Source organism: Lytechinus variegatus, chromosome 1, assembly GCF_018143015.1.
Source record: "Lytechinus variegatus isolate NC3 chromosome 1, Lvar_3.0, whole genome shotgun sequence".
NCBI classification, from domain to species: domain Eukaryota; kingdom Metazoa; phylum Echinodermata; class Echinoidea; order Temnopleuroida; family Toxopneustidae; genus Lytechinus; species Lytechinus variegatus.
The window spans coordinates 76,899,023-76,919,749 of NC_054740.1; the positions used below are offsets into that span (position 1 = coordinate 76,899,023).

General features: G+C 36.0%; 1 pseudogene; it reads left to right on the plus strand.

Annotated features, from left to right (window-relative positions):
- Window positions 1-1,122: 1,122 nt before the first annotated feature.
- Window positions 1,123-19,320, plus strand: LOC121423608 (annotated as a pseudogene).
- Window positions 19,321-20,727: the final 1,407 nt, after the last annotated feature.

Here is a 20,727-nt window from a genome sequence, read left to right on the forward strand (position 1 = left end):
TGGGTATTGACCAACCTTTAAAGGACAAGTCCACCCCAACAAAAACTTGATTTGAATAAAAAGAGAAAAGTTCAACAAGCATAACACTGTAAATTTCATCAAAATCGGATGTAAAATAAGAACGTTATGACATTTCAAAGTTTCGCTTCATCTCACAAAAACAGTTATATGAATGAGCCAGCTACATCCAAATGAGAGAGTCGATGATGTCATTCACTCACTATTTCTTTTGTTTTTTATTATTTGAAATATGAATTTTCTCGTCATTGTCATGTGAAATTAAGTTTCATTCCTCCCTGAACACGTGGAATTCCATTATTTTAACATTTTGTGCTTCAGGCAAGGAGGTCCTAATCGTCAAATTCGTAAAAACTGAAATATTGTATAATTCAAACAATAAAAAACAAAAGAAATAGTGAGTGAGTGACATCATCAACTCTCTCATTTGGATGTAACTGGCTCATTCATATAACTTTTTTGTTAAAAATAAGTGAAACTTTGAAATGTCATAACTTTCTTATTTTACTTCTGATTTTGATGAAATCTTCAGCATTGTGCTTGTCTGATTTTTCTCTATTGATTCAAATCAACATTTTTCTGAGGTGGACTTGACCTTTAATGTCATACTATCCGCTCACTACGACTGCTACCTGGGATTTAGATCTAAATGCAATATGAATGACTGTATCACAATATTGTGATAATCCTGTTTAATGTGTGTGTAAAAATTGCCTGCACTGGTAAATGGTTATGGCCACCTGTGTGATGCAGCGGCAGATCCAGGCTTTCATGGGATCTGGTGATGCAGTAAACTGTTCCATATTTTTAGGTCAAGTCTTTTGTGGTAATTTTTTTTTGTTGGCGAGAAATGATCATTGTTGCAAGAAATAATTAGCAAAGAGTGTAAATTGAAACCTTGATTTACTGAGCCCTTTTTTAAGGCTAGTATATTGTACATGTACCATCTTCATTGTTAATCTACATTTCTTAATTGCCATTTAATTAGGCCTAATTTGTACCTTTAAAATGAGCCCCATGATCCAACTGTCTTCTTATTGTGATTACTAGATCATTTATCCATGAATTTATTATCGTAATACTGAAATGTCTTTTTTTCTTCAGAGACTGGTTGAATTGACAAGAGAAACTGCAGATCGTGAAAGAACTTAATTTGAAGTTGATTCTAACAAGTACTGCCTTGCCAGCACAGCTACAGGACAATAGGAAGCTCTTGCATACCTTCTCTTTTGAAAAGTCATAAACACATGTGGATTCAAATATGAGTGATTTCTGTAAACTCAAAACACATTCGTGTAGTAATTGCACGTAGCCAGGAATTTGACAAGATTTAAGAACTTAAAACTACAAGAACCAAAATGGATGACAGCAGTACAAGTAGTAAAGGCCGGTGCTGTAGATGTTCAGTCACGACATGTCGCTGCATTGTGGCAGAATTTTTCTGTATGTTTCTCTTCATGTTTATTGCTGGAACGACAGATCTCAATTGGACAGATCGTCCACCTATATCAGAATTACAGGTGGCACTAACCCTTGGTTTTGCAAGTAAGTGCATATTTTTTACTTTTTTAAGAAAATTAAGAAGCTAGGGAGACAATGATATCCCTCATATTTTTGTATTTTTTTTTACATTTGATTATTAAACTAATTATAAAAATTACAATATTTCTGGATTTGATGATAAAAAAGAATGCCACCAAATCACAAATTTTATTGTACATTACTTTATTAAGGATGCATGGAGCACTACTTATAAAATGTTTTCTTTTTAATAATGTTTATATTTCTTAATCATTTCCTCAGTTACGACATTGACACAGTGTTTTGATGCAATCAGTGGTTCACATCTGAATCCAGTTGTTACAATGGGATTTATCATAACGAGGCAAGTTGGTGTGATCAAGGGGCTTGTCTTTCTTGCTGTCCAGTTTGTTGGAGCTTTCACAGCTTGTCTTCTTCTACAAGGGTGAGAATTTATCTGATATATTTTATTAAAGAGGTACTTTAGGCTGAACATAACATTAAGAGATTAAGGAAAATCAGACAAACAAAACTGAAAATTTCATCAAAATCAGAGTATCAGACGTAACAAAAAAAATGGTATTCTAAAGATTTGCATTATTCTGGTGAAATAGTTGTCTTCATGAATTTGTATTTTATAATATGAGATTAGATTTATTCAAATCCTGTGCGATGTGTGCAGATTCTGGGTTTTGTTTTTTGTTTTTATCTGTTCCGGCAATCCAATAAAATGATGTATAACAAATAGTTAAACATTTTCTTCTGAATATTGTAATATTACCAATCACAACCCAGGTTTCTTCGTTACATTTTAAGTGACCACCATGAAAATTATGAGAAAACGGAAATAAGTTGCCAATATATGCCAAAATGCTTGTTCTCTTTGTAAGTAGCTAAGCTACGAGACGCTTATAGAGGGCGGCCAGCTCTCTCGTAGCTTAGCTATACGTACTAAAGAGAACAAGATGGCCCCTACAGCAATTATTTCCAGTGTTCTCATATTCTTTCTCGTTTTAAACATCAGCAAGTTTTTTCACCATCTTCCCATGATATTTTTCTTGTGTTTTTAATGAATGTTTGTGTAAAATAGAAATGAATATTGTATTTACAGTATAATCTGTGACTTCTTTGTACTTCCCTTTCCATGAATTCTTTTATCTGGATACCCAATTTTGACTGTCAGAGCAACACTGGCAGATTTCGAAACAAAAATTCTGACATGACTCAGGCCTACATGTACTTCAAGAACCAAAAGTATTGGAATAACAAGTGTTTTAAAGTGTATTAGATATTGATTGCTGCAACTTATTTTATTACAAGGTAGACAAAAATGTATCAATCAAACATGTATGAAAAAAAACAATTATGATTTCATAAGTGGGGATTTGCCCACCTATTAAATATTCATGCCAACATACATGTACATGTACATTTTACATTATTTTCCCCAAATTTTCTTCTTGGTGATTCCAAGCAAAAGTTGACATTTTCCATAAATTCACATCAATTCGCTCTTTTTCAAATTGGGATAAAAATTTTCTATTCAAACTTATATAGAAGTTCATACATGTAAATACAAAGGATGAACAGAATTACCCTAAAAAAGGTTCTTTTTACTCATCTCCTTTTACAAGAATTCAAACCACACAAGAAATATATTCATGGTACTTTTTAAAGAAAAGTATGTTTTTTTTTATTTTTCAGTTTGATGATCTGAAGGCCATCATTTTATATCATATTTAAAGAAAATTTTCAAATATACAATGTATGTATTTGAGGGAAGGGTTTAAAAAATGTCTAATTTGTGATGCCAGACAGAGTGTAATGCGACTGACCAGAGTTATTTTATCCACAAAAGAAGTTTCTTCCCAAATTCAAAGGTTTTATTTGGGACCTCTATGTACATGTACAGTATTACCGTATGTTTTGCACAGTATTGAAATTGGCAATAAGTGTTAAATGAAGAACTATTAAAAAGTAATCAGTCACCTTTTTCCATGTCCTTTTTGTGTAATAATGCGACTGACTGATAGTGGTAATATACATTGATAATGACCCTTTTTCCTTTTCCCCTTCTTATTTTTAGTATACTTCTTTTCTCATTTGTATCTTTGCCTCATTCCCTAAATTCGTTAGCTTTTTGGGAGTCCACTCATCCAATCAGCTGCTGAGGACCTATGTATAGTAGAGTGTGTTGTATAATCATGTACAAAACATGTATTCATCACAAATTATTTTAAATGGACATTGTTGAAGACACTATTTCAATCATAATCAAAATGAAATTAATTGATATTATTAATTTAAAGTAAAAGAAAATTATATTTTTTGGCGAGGAGAAACACAATAGGCCTACATGTTCATGTAGCCTATGCGTTGGATTTTGTGAGCAAGTTTGGGTCTGGAACTGCATGCATACAATACAGGCATTGAAAATTTGGTCTAGAAAGTTGCTCAAGACTTGAAATAAATGTTGTATGCTGAAAGATGCAGCACTACTTTTTGCATTCAAAACATCAAGGGGACAGAAGATTCCATTACAGGCCTTCTTCCCTCTTTTGTGCCAACTTTGCATACAGTCCAAGTGAACCAAAATAATTCTTCCCGGGTCGAGAAGTTAAGTATGAAAATGAGAAAGAATCTGTTGAAAAGTCGCTTGAAATCCTATCTCATAGTGACTCTCCATTTCACTTGCAGTCTCTTTTGTGATTCAATACTTGTAATTTTGAATTAGTAATGCACCCTCTGACAAATGTAGTCCTACATTGTATCAAAATATCAAAGAGTAATGAAGGAGACAGATGGTGATTTGAAAAGGATTTCCTGGAAAAGGAATATTAAAAGCTACATGTATACGATGTTGCTCAGTCATGTTTCTATTAATGCAAACACATGATTTGATGATCATTACTTGTTGCATGCAGTTAAATCAAATTTGTTTGAAGTCTCTGTCTTAGTGATTTTCTACAACCTGTGGTTTCATTAAAAACACACAAACACACATTGCATTGTACATACATGTATGTATTTACATATATTTAGACAGTGCATTATGTGACAGAACTTTAAATCTTAAAGGGGAAGTTCACCCTGAAGAAAACTTTGTTGTGAAAATAGCAGAAAAAATAGTGAAAAACATTGGTGAAGGTTTGAGGAGGTTTGAAGGTTTGAAGGTTTGAAGAGTAAGAAAGTTATTAGAGTTCAAAATTTTGGATTTGTGACGTCATAAACGAGCAGCTGCCCCATGTGTTATGTAATATAAAACGTATGAATTTCAAATTTGGTATGGTTCCTGATGACTTAATTTTGTTTTCTTTTCATGATCTGGTATGAAATGATTTGTCTATTGATATACAAAAGTTACAGTGAAAATCACTTTCAATTTTCTGAGAAAATGACATTTCATTGATTTTTTACCATTCGCTATGTAGGAATGCTGCTCGCATATGACGTCACAAATCAAATAATTGAAATTCTAATAACTTTTTAATTATTTGATGAATTTTTCTCAAACCTTCGGCAATATTTTTAATTATTTTTTCTGCTATTTTTACAATAAACTTTTTGTCAGGGTGAACTTCCCCTTTAAATATTTTTAATTTTCAGTCTTTTCCTCTGCTTCCTATTAATATTATGGATACATAGGTCTATCTGTTCTTTAGAGTCCAGCCTGATTGATGTAGGCCTGAATATTGTCAAGATATTTTCGAGTTGGAGGCGTACATTTTCTTTTGAAAGAGTTTATTGAACCATTACCTTCACATGTGTTCCTGATTTAGGGTTGTTATGAACTTGCATTCCAAATCACTATTGGCCTTCATGCAGAGGAGAGGAGGAGGGTTTGTGTAGTTTGAACCAACAGCCTCATTTCCATTAAAACTTTCAAAGTACTCTTATTTTGACTTTGATGATGTGGCATATAGGCCCTTTAGAGTTATTTCTGCAGATGTTCTTGAGTCATATGATTCAGTGATGTCAGTAGAAAATGTGGATTTTAAGGCAAGGCTCAAGATGGGATTGGCTTGATATTTTAGATGAAATGGAAAACAGAGTCTGTGTTAGAAGACTACAGGTCTTGAACTTCATATATGATCACTCTTTTGAATGAAATGTTATGTGTCAATAATCAAAATGTATTTTACACATCGATTATAATCATTATACATATACATGTCTTTGTAGCAATATCATAACAAGTGACTTGCAGGAAATGATATACATGTACATGTAGCCTACACCACAATGTTAATATACATGTATCTTTTACCATGGACTTACATGTACAACATCCATGATCTTACCAACCCCAAGTTGTAAGTCCATGGTAAGTATTTAAACATTTTCAACTTTAACTTCTCTAATAAAATCCATTCCAAGATCCAAATAACTGTCAATGCGAGTGTGAGTAATGTAAGTAGAAAGGCACTGAAGTGGGGGGAGAGGGGTTGTCTGTAATAAACTCAATTGTACAAAAAACAGAAAAATTACAATCTGATCGTGATTTTTTACATGGTCAGCTACCATTCTTCAGCCCATGTGTACATGTACAATGTAGGGCTTTAATCAACACGCACATGTACTTTTGCCCTAGTATGTTCCTACAATTTCTTTGACAATCCTAGGAAGTCAACTCTCATTGTGACAAGCAAGTTTTTTGATCAGGCATAGTTCTCTGGTAAAACCAGCTATGAGAGAGGCTCTAGTTGTGCAAGATTTTATTTCCTCAAATTGAATTTTGGTACAATTTGTTTTCCTTTGTCTGAACAGGGTACTGTAATAGGCGCCCAAGACTAAGACCCCCTTCAATTTAACAAGCACATCACAGTTGGGGTATGGTCAAGAGGTCAGATCCTCATCAAGTTGGTCAACATCATTATTACAACCAAATCAATATCAAAAGCAACGAGTTACTATTAACTTTTTTAATAGATAAAGTCACTTTATATTTTCATTTCATGCCATTGTACATGTACAATGTTTATTGACTACATGTATTCATTTAGCCTTCAGTTGCAATGTACATGTAGCATTTAATCAGGATAATTATGCACGATATTTTTACGGATTTTAACCCTTATTTTGGCTAATATGGTCATCTGTTCTACAGGTACTGCAGCTCCCTTCACAAGTACAATATGTAGTTGCCCTGTACCCTTTTCATAAACCTATCCTCCAATTAGCCGCCTAAGAGTAATGCGGATAATTCAATAAAAATTGCGTTCATAAACTCCGAAAATAAGCCTCATTATTTTTACGAGCGCCCGTCCTGAAAAAGGCGGATAATCGCCATGACAACTGGACACGCCCCCTCCGATGCGGTTGTGTTGGAAAAGGGTGACCTTGTGACCGCACCATGGCAATTATCTGCATTATTTGGAAATGCGTTCATAAACTCAAAATCTTATCCCGATGCCACTATTATGCGGATAATAGCAGCATCAGAGTAATGCGGATAACTCTTGTCCTCCTCCAATTTTACGACCAAATTATGCTGCTATTAGCCGCCTAATTCATAGTAATTGGGTTTATGAAAGGGGTATTGGTGGTACCTACATGTACAAGTACATAATTCTACAAGATTTTCCTTTTTTTTTTAATCTAAAGAAAATGTTTCTAATGTTTTTATTGCACTTTCTCCTCCGAGTGCTCTTTGACCTTTTGTCTTTGAACTCTTTCCAATGTGTGAAAACTTCCTGTAATGCTGAGTGATTGCCAGAGGCATGGGATTTGTGGATAGATAGGCCGTGGATGTACCAGAGAAGTGTGAGGTTCCACTTCCCTGGATAGATGGAGTGGTTCTGAATTTTCAAAGAATTTGTTGAGGGCCACAGAGAGGGCATATAAATATTTGTAATAGGAAGGGGGAAAGGTAGCTTTTATATTATCCTTCTCGAATACATTAACATACCTGTTATAGTGCAGGACTATGGGTGTGTTCAATGTCGATTTTCACATTTAAACAGCATCATGAATCATGATTGAAAACTCAATTAGAAAACACCAAACAAAAACAAGATCAGTGTTGCTCTGTTCAGTGTTGAAAAGATAAAGCCGTTTACATGTTGATCGTCTTTAAAGTTCCGGTTTCGTTAGCGCAGCTTTAGTGCGCAGTTTGACCCTCTGGCACCTGTTTGTGTAGGTTTCCACTGCGAGAGTAAATTTGAAGACGTTTCAAAACTCAGTTGTGTTCAATGTCGCATTCGCGATGCTCAAGTTCGTAAAATTTTAGCTGATCTCCTTTACATTTACAAATATGCATTTTCTCGACTTTTAAATTTTCCACCGAATCATGATTTGAAAGACATTTTCTTTTACGACCGGAAATAGAGGACATTGAACACACTTTTTGTTTCTCATTATATCCATGTTTTGTAATCATGTTTTCAATCCTGTTTTAAGTTGCCGTTTAAATTTGGAAACTGACATTGAACACACCCTACAATGTATATCATACTTACATTGTATATGGTTCTGGGTTTAAAAATGGTGTCCACCTCTCCCTTCTTTCATGTGCAATTTTTAAGGGTGACTGTCAGTTTTTTTGTTTTGTTTATTTTTCAGTCTAGGCATATGCAGATGTAGGTCTGCAATACAAGTTATATAAATTGGTTTCAATGATTTATACAACAATGCAACATTTGATTGTGGGTTATTATTGTCAAAATTTGAAAGTATTCAAGCATGTCCTTGAATACTTGATGGATTTAGCGCACATGCATATAGCAAATTAGCATGACCTGTTACAGCTCCGTGCATATATAGTTTTGGTATTCTTTACTGCCCTATACCTTCATGTGCAGAATTGCAGATGGCATACAAATGTACTTTTACTTACTCAGAGTGAGTGAGAAGCAGTACATTGGCTAGTCATACATGTATTTCATGATTTACATGTAGCATGTGAAAAAGGTTACTCCAGGCTGAAAGCAATATGATTTGGACAGAAAAAGAAAAATTGGATAAACAGACCACTGAAAATTTATCAAAATCAGACAAGGAATAACAAATTTATGGCATTTTAAAAATTAGCATTATTCTGGTAAAAACAGTTCTAGGCATTTCAATGAGCAAACTGATGTCATATTCCCACTTGTTATTTGTATTTTATATTTGAAATTAGGTTTATTCAGCTTTTTCCTCTGAGAACTGAAAAATTGGATTGACAAAAAAGGTGCATTGATTAGATCTTCATTGCTGCAACTTATATGATTATAAGGGAGACATATCATTCACTCATAAGTGAAAAAAATGAAATAATTTTGATTTCATGTAATAACATAAGAAAAAGGAAAGTGGGGGTCCTGATGTGACATCGGCCCACCTAATGAGTATTCATGACATCTTACATAGCTGTTTTCCCAAAATTATAATAGTTAAATTTTGAGGTTCAATTACTCTGTTAGATTTTGATAAAATTTTCAGCATTTTGCTCTGTAAATTTTACTCTACTTATATTTTCAGCCCAAATTACCCCTTTAATGGAAACTGCTGTGCCTCTTTTTCTTTAGATTTAATCTCTTGCTCTTTATCTCCTTCTTTCTTTACTTCTTTCTGTCTATCTTTCTTTCGTTCTCTCTCTCACTCTTTCTGATTATTATTGAAATTAACTTTGTTTTCATTGATTTACATGAAACACTTTTAGATTCCCTTTTCAACAACTTAATAATGTATTCTAATCATTACAACATTGCTTGAACATATATACCATAGCTCTGTATGTATTATGCACTTGTTGACTTCAAAGTTCAAATTTATGCAGATGTTGCCAACACAAAATTAATGGCAGTTACTCTTCCAGAAATATAATGCAAATATGCACCCACAAACAATACTCTATTGAAAAAGAGCATCATGCATGATGGCCTGAGGTGAATTTGTAGGCATGCTCTATTGCGCATGAGGCATGTTATTAAGATCAATGATACATAATAAACATACCACATGCCTCAGAATGAGAGGAACATTCAAAACATGCCAGGGACGTTCAGACCCAGAAAAATTAACTGCTGGAAAAAAAACAGGCAAAACTTATATTTTAATATATTTTAATTTTGTACCTTTCACAACCTGCCTACCTGTATATCTGTAACATTGCAGTCAAAGTGCAAAGTGCATGTATTTTCCATGGCTCCTTTGAGCTTTCGGGGGGGGGGGGCAAATCCCCCTGAGTCCCCTTTTATTTTCCCCCTGCTAAATGCCATTTCTTTTTTCTCTTACATATTAAAGCTTTGTGCAACTGCTTAAAAACTTACCCTATAAGTAATGAATTTTTTATCACTGTGCATTGGGATTCAAAATCTTACATGTACGTACATGGAGGCCACTTGCTCAAGTGCACAAAATCCTCTTCAGTATTTTTACCTGGAATTTTTTATATCTTTCATTCATGAAGACATAAATGTAGGTCTTACTTTAATACAGTAGGCCTATTTATAACAAGATCTGTGATAATCATTGAACTGGCCATATATTTGAAAATCTAATCACAGCTTTGTGGGGAACTTACATGTACATTATTAGAAGAGAACCATGAATTCCTGGTTATATATTGTACATAATTACAACAAGAGAGAGATACATGTAGGAGATGTCCCGACCATTTTACAATCTACTCATCAAATTGCCGTTAACATATTATACATTGTAGACTTGAATAGTGATCTTATTTTTTCAAAGAGTGGTTACCTTGTCATTCTTTTTGTGTGATTCATTTCACTTTACCTTTCTGTTTTCTCACTTTTCTCCTCTTCCATCCTTCCCTAAAAGAAAAGAGACTTTTGTACTATCAAAGCTATACAACAGACAGATGATGGAACTGTGAGGATGGAAAATTCATTTTAAAATGGCTCATGCGAGCAGTGTTTTGACGAAATGGGTTCTCACGCTATCTAGTATCACACAATATTACTTTGCCATTTTCAAAAGGATACCACTCTATAATGACTGGAATTGATACTGGAATAGCACTTTTTATTATGGAAGAAATATTAATTGCTTTGAATTCATTTCTTTGACAAAATGAATTATCCAAAAAGAGATGAAATCAGTTTCTTAGGTCAGAGGATTAATCCTGGATCTGGACATTATTGAACCAAACAGAGTTCCCTTTGCCCAAACTTTTAAAGTATTTAAGGACATTCCACAGTTTATTGAAATCCATGTCATTTTCATCAAACTTTGCAAAGTTGTAGAGAAAGGTATATGTATGCCTAAGAGGTGTAATCATTAAAAAATAGGGGTTCATGTAGTTGTTTTCAAACTATCAGCACTTAACGCACCAAATGATTTGTATCTATGTGAGGAAAAATTGCAAACCATGCTACCATTTATTCAAACTCTATAAACTCTATAAACTCATACTTTGCAGCACTGCAGAGTAAAGTATTTTGAAATTGTAGCTCTAGGTATTTGGTATTGTTTAACTTTGTGAGCAGCCGATCTAAAAAATTCTCAAACCAAGATGAAACATGTGTACAAGTGCATGTATTAGAACTAATAAACCCTGTAAACAACCATTATTGAGAATGAAAAGCTAAAACTACAAGGCAAACCCCGATTTTGTAAAAAGGCGTCTTATAGACACCTAAATAGTACACATAAGTGTATGGGATGAAATTAAGATGGAGTTTCCGGTCACTTTATATTTCAATTTTTGAAGCACTAAATAATTATTTTCGAATGCAATTTTTTCTGGGCTTCATTTTTGTAACATATCACAGACACAGGTGACAAGTGTGACCTTCTATCTAGCTCATATTTTTTAAAAGTCAAACCAATGTTAACCAATCACTTTAAATAAATGGTCCATGTATTAATTACAGTTTATTAGATTCATAAAATAACACATCAGATCTGCAGTTAGAGTGCAGATAATGAGAAAAATCAGCTCATACCTACAGCTGATTAATCAGCTCATACCTACAGCTGATTAATCACCTGTTCATCTGTTGTGAGGTAAGCGTGCAGAGTGTAAAATATGCGCAGATCATGTTGCGCGCAAACATTCTGTGGGACGTCCTTAAAGTGTTGTCCTGATCACAGATGAAGGAAAATAAATATTCGTTGCATAGCACACATCAAAAAATCAATAGGGCAGGACCTACTTGTTCATTTTTTTAAGTTGTAGAAATAAAGAAAATAAATAAATTTCCTCTAACTAGGCTTACAAAACAGAAGAGAGCATCATGTGTGTTTCTGATAATCTGATTGTATAAATATGAATTATAAAGTATGTTACATTGTCGTACCTGCTGTACAAATTGGAAGGTTTCGTTTTCTAGTTGTATTGTATGCCATCCTTGTACATTTACTCTATGATATCATGCTTCATATGGCAGAATTTAATGATAATATTTACTCAAGATCATATGAAATTCTAGCATTTTTCGAAATCCTACATCTCAATACAAAACGTGGAAAGGCACAATGGAGTCCATTTCAAGGAGGCGTGTCTACTTTCTATCCCAGTGGAGTGGTTGTGTTATTTTTGCTCAGGATATGGTGGAAGTGATGACATAAACAGAGATGTGACCTGAATTTCCAGGTCACCAATGCTTGACTCAAAATGGGAGAATCTTCAGAAGAAGGAAGAGATTGTGGGATACTGTTTCACTTTCTAACAACCTGTTGAACATCTGGCATCATTCTGATTTTCTGAGCAGACTTTTGCTGAATCTTTACTTTTGAATGGTTGTACGGTGTACTGGTTGTAGGCTATGTACATGTACCTTCTCAAAGGACAAGTCCAACCCAACCAAAAGTTGAATGGAGAAAAATCCAAGAATCATAACACTGACAATTTCATCAGAATCAGACACTCTAATAGGCTTTTTACACAGGATTTTCTTAACCCTGGACTATCGCTAACCCCGTACTATCCTTAACCCCGTACTATTTATTTTCCTTTTCACACATGTCAAATTGTTTTTGCTAACCCCGGATAAGGAATGCTTGCTTTTTACACACGAAACTCGCTAACCCCGGACTATTGGTAGCTCATGAATATTCACGAGCGCACTGAGGGGTCATTCGGGTCATATCCAAAATCGCTGACTTCTGGCGCGCACTTTTTTTTTCATCGCCGTGATCGCTGTTCATGAATATTCATTATACTTACCTCTGATTGGACAACAGGGCCGGCTCTGTTGCGGGGCATGAATGGGAGCGCTTAGCCCACTTTCGTTTTACACATGTGATCTTAACCCCGTACTATTGCTCTTAGCACCGCAATTGGTGGGATAACCCTGCTTTTTTGCAGGGCCAAATAATCCCGTACTATAGGTGGGGTTAGCCCACTTTGCAAAAACTCTGTGTAAAACGAAAGTGGGCTAAGCTTAACCCCGTACTATAGGTGGGGCTAAATTGCCATTTAGCCCCACCAATAGTACGGGGTTAAGGAAATTTTAGCCTGTCTAAAAAGGGTATAAGAAAGTTTTGCTTGATTTCACAAAATGTCCTGCTCGGTATGCAAATGAGGGGTAGATAACATCAAACACTCTCTATTTCTTTTGTATTTTATCGTTTGAAATATGAAATATTCGAATTTTCTCATCCTGTAAAAACTAAAGTTTTATTCCTCCCTGAACATGTGGTATTACAATTGTTGTAATGTTATGGTTCACCCCAACAAAAAGTTGATTTGAATAATTAAAGAGAACAAGCATAACACTGAAAAATTTCCCCCAAATCGGATGTAGAATAAGAAAGTTATGACATTTTGAAGTTTCACTTAATTTCACAAAGCAGTTTATTTATATATATGCACACCCTGGTCAGTATGCAAATGATGAGACTATTGACATCAAAAGAGTGATGACATCAAGTGAATCAGTGATTAATTTCTCCCTGAACACGTGGAAATAGCATTGTTTTTCTATTTGGTTCAGTCAAGTTGGTGCTTAGTGTCAAATCTGTAAAATTGAAATATTGTATTATTCAAACAAAAAACAAAAGAAATAAGTGAGGAACATCATCAACTGTTTCATTTGCATGTCACCAAGTTGTGCATATCACTGTTATGTGAAAAATATAAAATGTCATAACTTTCTTATTTTACATCTGATTTTGATGAAATTTTCAGCATTATGCTAGCTAAGATATTCTCTTTATTCAATTAAACATTTTTCTGGGTTGGACTTGACCTTTAAGTTTGTCCATAATGTCAAAACTGTAAAAAATAAAATATTGTATTAAAACAATACTTTTCTCTATTGATTAACAAATTATTTTCCTCTATTGATTCAAATCAACATTTTAAGAGGTGGAATTGACCTTTAAGCTTTTCAACGGATGAATTGGCTTTGTAAAAAGTAGACAATTCGATTGTGGCAGAATGATGGTGTCTATTTTTATCATCAACAATAGCTGATCTTTTTAGACAAACTGGAAGTCATAATTATTTTTAAAAAGGGGGGAGGGCAACAAATACAAGGTTCATTGAACAGCTTGCCTGATGTCCAGCTGGCAGGCTGCATTTTAAGGCCAAGTGCAGTTATGATACAAATAAAACCATTCTTATCCCCTGCCCATAGAACACATGTACACAACACTCATAATAGTAATTACAGTGCACATGTGTAGGTAATGAATCATGGAACAATATCTGGAGAAAAAATAATAAGAGGAAAATAAATATATTTCTAATGATGAGTTTACGTTCATCTGATCGATTAGTGTGAAAAACATCTGCTACATGTATACATGTACATGTATATCAGCCTCAACATCACAGGTCTGCTATTTGTGCAGAATGTACATATAGGTTCCATTGTCTCAATGTGTCATATTAAACAAGTATTCATTATAACAGAGACCCGGGGGGGGGGGGGGGGGGGCACTCGGTATTTAAATGCATAGTGGGTATGTGCCGCGGAGGGGACCCCCATTTTTACACCCAAATTTCCATTCCAAGGCATAGCATTTTTGTCTTATTGAGAAAAAAAAACAAAGAAAGCCGTTCCAAGGCATAGCATTTTGTTCTTATCGAGAAAAAGGAAGAAAGAAATCTGCTCCAAAGCTTCGCATATTTTTCGTTTTGTCGTTCCGGTCGCAATGATCTGCTGTAATTTTGGTGAAAAGCAGTCGCCGAGCGCTGTCCGACCATCGTCTCTGGGCGAGCGCACCCGGCGGAGGCCGCGCTAGCTGCATCATGCACGCATACCCGTTCCATAGGGGTGCATACGCACGTACTCACACGCTGGCGATCCGTTCCAAGGACCCCCGTTTTCACAAAATTGTAATTCCGAAGCCCGATCCGAGGTCCCTCCTTTTTACAATAAGCCCGCTCCAAGGCCCCCGTTTTTTGTCTCGCCCGCGGCACACCCCCACCACTTTTTTGGTCGAGTGCCCCCCCCCCCCCCCCCCCCCCCCCCGGGAACAGAGAACAGACCATGCAATTACTCTCCCACATTTGCTTGTAGATTTATTTGTAAATGTGTGGATATAAAAAGATGAAAATATTAATACAGGTATTTCTTGCTATTAGAGAATATTGATTTTGGACATTTCACATATGAAAGGAAGTGTTGATGTAACATGGGATAATTTTAAATAAAGAAACAAGCTATTGTAGCCGATTTTCATTCTAATGAATATCGTAATCTATTATGTGCATGAAGAATAGGTTGGAGGAGATCAGAGAATGGTTCATAATTGAATAAAACACATCAGCCATATTAGGTATTGTTATTTTTTTGTGTTTCCTACATTTGTGTGCAACGTTGTCAAGTGTCTTCTGTTCAAATTTTGTATACATGTATGTACATGTATAATGGTCAATAAAAATGAGATTGAAACTGAAATTGAATTAAAGTGTAGAATGTTATTGGTGAATTTCAATCGTTGTAACTGCTCGTTGTTTGTTTTGTTATTTCTTTTGTTTTTCATGCAGATCCATTCCTAAAGAGTTACAAGGCACACTTGGTGCAACCAGTTCTTCTTCAGAAATATCTTCCCATCTTGCTTTTGGCATCGAGCTCATCCTGACTTTCATCTATGTCTTTGTTGTGCTATCATCATGGGAACTGAGATTGCCTGAGAGTGGCTATTACTGGCCCTGCTGTCGAGCCCTTGTCATCGGCATCACATATAGTATGAACACTATGTGGGGGGTAAGCATGAAAAATCTAAATTACATATTAATCTCTCAGTTTATAGTGCATTCACTTTGGAGGGGGGGGATTGTATTTGAATAAATACTTTATATATTGTGACTTCAGTAAAGAAAAAAAAATTGTGTTTCTTAGTAGAAGACAGTCCTTGGGCATTCAACTACCGTTACAGTGTACATTTTCAATTCAAAGAATTCATGGGTTTCTGGATTCATTCCATCAGTTTTCTATAGTTAGATAATAATACAGTGCGTCCCAGAATAAACGAAACCGAGATTGATTGAATTTCATAAATGACCCATCATTTTAAAGCTTAGGGTCTCCTCTTTCATGTGAGGAAATCAATATGACCCATACGTCAGGCATGAGTAAGTAAAAACAATGTGAAGAGAAGAAACCAAAAAGTCGTATGGCGAGCGGTATCTGAAATTTTCTTTAAAGTTTTTCGTATTCATTTCCTGCCCTTTCATATGACACCACAACCAATAAAGATGCCTCAGAAATAAGAAAGTTATGTTCATTTTATCAAGTGCTTGCAATTCAATAATTTCATTCAACAAACTCGTTTGATAGTCATTTTCAGCTAGCTTGATTAACATCGACCAACCAGTTCTTTTCATTACCGATCATCCATGCGTAAATTCTTTTGTTACCTCTGTCTAGTGCAAGGAAAGGCAACAGTCAAACAAATTTATTGAATGAAATAATTGAAATGCAAGCACTGTTTCAAACGAACATAACTTATTTCTGAAGCATTTTTATTGGTTGTGGTGTCATATGAAAGGGCAGGAAATGAACTTATCAAATATGTAAATTTTAAAGAGAATGTCAGATATCGCTCGCCAAATGACTTTTTGGTTTCCTCTCTTTAAATTGTTTTTACGCATTCATGCGTGATGTATGGGTTATATTGATCTCTTCAAATGAATGAGGAGACCCTAAGCTTTAAAATGATGGGTCATTTATGAAATTTGATTAAGAATAAGTTATGATAAATCATCGATCAATCTTGGTTTCGTTTATTCTGGGACGCACTGTATCTCTCCATTATTACATGTAAGTGCCATATCATTTGATTTTGGCGATCATGCTGTTCCGCAACCCTCATTTTATAGACTTCTCTCTGGTTAAGGTCCATTCATTACATGTATGTACTATCTTGGATGAAAGTTCATTAGACTGTGTGCTATCTTTCAATATGTGCACATGATTATGCATTGATAAACATGCATTCACCAAGTATGCATTGAAAACAGAGGTGCAACAGGACACCAAATGTTTCTAACAGTTTCTCCAGACTGCCCATCCAAGGTATTTGCTTTCCCTACTCCTTCTTCCTTCAAGTTGTCCTATTTCACAATCAGATGCATGCAATAATGCTATTGTTTGAGAAGTTACAGTACTCCTCCCCCTTCTGTGTCTTTTTTATGTGTTGATTTATACTGAAATGTGCTGAAATTTCACCTTTTTCCTTTGTTTTGCTTTGCTTTTCTTTGCATTTCAGTATGCATTTACTCAAGCAAGTATGAATCCAGCCAGATCATTAGCTGCTGCTGTTATAACGAGCTTGGATACAACATTATGGCTTGTCTTATTAGAGGTGAGGTGTAGGAGAATATTCTGCTCACCTATGCATTTATGATGAGTGGCATGGGGTAGGAGAGGAGGGGATCTATTCATGCCTGTTCCTCATTCCTCATTATTAATGTAAACAAAATCGATGAAATAAACACTTTCAGCATTTAGGCAAGTTAGAAGGGATACTTTTCAAGTGTATGAAGGAAAAAATTGACAAGTATTTTTCTGTGGAAATCGCCATGAAAGGTGTATGTTACTAAAATCAGAGGTATTACACTTAAATTTCCTGATGTAATTTATTGTCTCGCCCACCAGAGGTGAAGGCGGGACTTAGGGATCCAAATATCGTCTATCGTCCATCCGTCACAAATCTAATGACACATAACTCCACAACCGTAAGTCGCTTTTCAACCAAACTTGGATTGTAGATGGACTTGGGGGACCTGCATGTTATGCTGCAGTCGGAGGTCACATGGTAAGGTCAAAGGTCAATTTCAGGTCAACGTGAAGGTTTACATGCATGACTCTCTTATGACACCTAACTCCACAACCGTAAGTCGCTTTTCAACCAAACTTGGATGGTAGATGGAATTGGGGGACGTGCATGTCATGCTGCAGTGGGAGGTCAAATGGTAAGGTCAAAGGTCATTTTCAGTTCAACGTTAAATTTTACATACAAGACTCTTATGACACCTAATTCCACAGCTGTAAGTCGCTTTTCAACCAAACTTGGATGGTAGATGGACTTGAGGGACCTGCAATCTAATGCTGCACTCGGAGGTCACATGGTAAGGTCAAAGGTCATTTTTAGGTCAACGTTAAAGTTTACATGAAAGACTCTCTTATGACAACTAACTCTGCAACCGTAAGTCACTTTTCAACCAAACTTGGATGGTAGATGGACTTGAGGGACCTGCATGTTATGCTGCAGTCAGAGGTCACATGGTAAGGTCAGAGGTCATTTTAGGTCAACGCTAAAGTTTACATGAAAGACTCTTATGACGAGTGTTATTCCATCCCAGTCATTTCACAATGAAGTTTCGATACAATTCTGTTGAGTGCCCTCGCAAATCACGAAATTTCTGGTTATTTTCATAAGTGGGCGAGACACAAAATTGCTTTTGCCTTGTATTTAAGGATGAATCTTTTAAAGTTATTGATTTGAAGAGTAAGTCAATCTCTTGAAAATAATTCATTGTCTCCCTAATGAAAGTGTGGCTCCACATTTTTAGTGGGCCATTGATGTCATAAGCTCACTTTTTATTTGGTATATTTTCTAGCATCCCATCAACATTTCCGAACCAATGGCTGGTCATCTTTTTCAAATTTGAGAGCATAAGATATGAATGTAGAGATTTGTCATTGTTTGAAAAATATATATGTTACAAGTGCATGTAATTCTTGATTCCTTGCAAACTGACTTTTTATGATAGATATTATTTGTTTGTTTTATTTATTACTTGTAATATTATTGCATTTGATTCAGGTCTATGTGGCTGGCCCAGTACTTGGCGCTGTTTTGTCGGCACTAATTTACAAGTACATCTTTGCAACAATGGCGATCCGAGACCGTAGGAGGCGGAAGAACGAGAGGGCTTTGAATGGCGACTCATCGGAAGAGGAAAACATGGTCGTGCTTCAGAACATTCAGTCCCGGTTGGGAGGATCAAGGATACAAGAGATCTTTAGTTCTCCCGGGAGGATTCCATATTGTCTGTTCTCTGACTCATGAGGAGAATGTTTACTCCATATCTTCTAGGTGACCTACAGGAAATGACACCATGATCCTGTACATACACCACATAAACATTGTAGAATGTAATGTACAGCATCCCAACCTCTGTTAAATGTTCCTTGGTATTCCATTCAAGATCTTTGAGACAATTTTCCTGGAATTTGCTAGACCAGGTTCAAGAGTGGTCATGGAAATGGATATCTTGCCAAAGAGTTTTAAATGAAGTACCGCTTATACATGGAGTACTTCTGCTGGGGAATTGACCCTTAAGATCTGCATATATTCTACAGGAGAAGCTTTCCATACGATGATGATATGCCATTGAATTGAGTGATTACAGGTCATTCAAATGATAGAGAGAGGACTCATACTTGCCAACTGTCCCGTTTTTATCGGAATTGTCCCGTTTTTAAAATTTTGTAGAGCAGAAAAATCGGAATGTTCCGATTTTTGAGCCTAGACAAAAAAAAATCAATAAAGAAAAAAAGAGAAAAAAGTGTTTGCGCGTGTTCAATATTACGAAGTGTACAGTATTGTCTATGACTTCCGGGTTTGAGCTATCGATACACGTAATGTTCAGACCCACCAACGACACTGCACTGACCGATGGTACATGTACGGTCATGTGTACGGTATGTCAAGTTTCGATCGCTCTCCCAAGTCGATTTTCCGCTGTGTGACCGGTGTACACATGCGACTGACTAGACTGCGAAAACGTGGTTTGTTTGCATGCGATGCGGAGTGCCCATGTACTTGTGCACAACGCATGTATGCACAGCACCGATCTCTATATGTGGGACATGTATTAACGCTTGCTGAGCTGTTCACGGGGTATGCGACGATCGTGGATTTAACGGGATTATTTCGCAAAACTAGAGAGGATTTGATCAAAATGAGTGGAAAACGGTTGCAGAAATTTAAAGGGGAGTACAAACAACGATTTCATGTCATAAAGCCAAGCACGAAAGGCGTTGAATTTGCATTTTGCATGTGTTGCCGGCAGGACATAAAATTGAAATCTCGACTCAAGTGGAGGAGCTAATGACATAAGAAGGCACGCCGAGAAGAAAAAACACATCGACAATGAAAAGGCGGATCTCGATGCGACTCGCATGTCCAAAATATCTTCCTTTATGCCCAAAGAGGATACCTCTGTCATTGGAGCTGAGGTAAGATTTACTGATTTTTTGGTGGAAGTTCGTGGAACATAACAATAACATTGATGTTTCTGACCATGGCATGCTGGTGATTTGTTCAGAATCAGACAAGTTTTTCCCGACTCAAAAATTGCTAAGGGTTACAGTGCTGCTCGGACAAAAACAAGTAACATCCTTTGTACCCTAGCAGACAGCTATGCGAAAGCTTTGGTCAGTAAAGTCAAGCATCAGCCTTACAGACTACAGATGGCAGTACCGATCAAGGAGCCGTGAAACTGTACCCAATACTCCTGAAAACTTATGACGATAATATTGGTCAGGTAGCATGTAAACTTTTGTCACTGCAACAGTGCTCTGACAGATCAACAGGGGAGAATATTTTCAAGATCATGGATACTGAACTACAGAACTGGGGCATGTGTGTAGAGTGTCTATTAATATATATATTATGTGATTCTGGTATCATTTTAAGCATCTAATGGCCCTCCATAGTGCTATTTTTCTTTTAGCCTCAAGGGGGCAATGCCCCCTTGAGGCCCCAATTGGGGCGCTGCCCCTATTGGGGCGCTGCCCCTGAACCAAGTCGGGAGCCTAAGCTAAGCGGCCCCCT